The sequence below is a fragment of the Salvelinus sp. IW2-2015 genome, linkage group LG4q.1:29 (assembly GCF_002910315.2).
Source record: "Salvelinus sp. IW2-2015 linkage group LG4q.1:29, ASM291031v2, whole genome shotgun sequence".
Classification (NCBI taxonomy): Eukaryota; Metazoa; Chordata; class Actinopteri; order Salmoniformes; family Salmonidae; genus Salvelinus; species Salvelinus sp. IW2-2015.
The window spans coordinates 73,578,861-73,579,759 of record NC_036842.1 but is presented as its reverse complement, the minus strand read 5'-3'; positions in this window follow the sequence as shown (position 1 = coordinate 73,579,759).

The following is an 899-nucleotide window of genomic DNA, read 5'->3' as shown; positions in this document are numbered from 1 at the left end:
GAGAGAAAGAACCTAATAAGACCAGCAGGGGAAGCACAGGGACAAGACATGAATCAATGACAAAACATGACATTGAAAATGATCAACTTGGATTAGCTAACACAATGTGCCATTGAACACAGGAGTGATGGTTGCTGATAATGGGCTCTGTACACCTATGTAGGTATCCATTACAAATCAGCGTTTCCAGCTACAATAGTCATTTACAGCATTCACAATGTCTACACTGTATTTCTGATCAATTGAGAGGATTTTAGTGGACAGAAAATTTGCTTTTTCTTTCAAAAACAAGGACATTTCTAAGTGACCCCAGACTTTTAACTGTAGTGTATTTTGCTTTATCTCTATTAATGCAGCCTACTATTTAGGGAAGACAAATTAACTCCCAAACTGTGTAACATTTAGACACAAGTCCAGAATCAAAATCTGCTGATCCATTACAAATCCAAACTCCCTCAATCCCTAATTCCTACAACTGCAGGGAATCTCAGCTCTATCCTCTGACACACAAACAGTATACTTTGTGCTCTGACTTTGTTCATTGAACTCTATCGCTTTCCTGCTTCAGCTGCCAGCTCTGTTCTCCAGCCAACTCCGGTGTTTAATGGGAGAAAATCTTCTTTTTCCAGAACCAACCATGGAGAGTTCAGTTGTTTCTGCAGATGGAGAGAGGAAGAGGTGGATTGGAGAGAGGCATGGAGAGGAGATGGACACACACACACACACACACACACACACACACACACACACAACACACACACACCACACACACACACAACACACACACAACACAGACACAGCACCGCGACACTGACACGGCACGTCGACGACAGAGCTACACGACACATACTGCAGTAACACACACACACAACACACACCTGTCCGACAGAAAAACAACA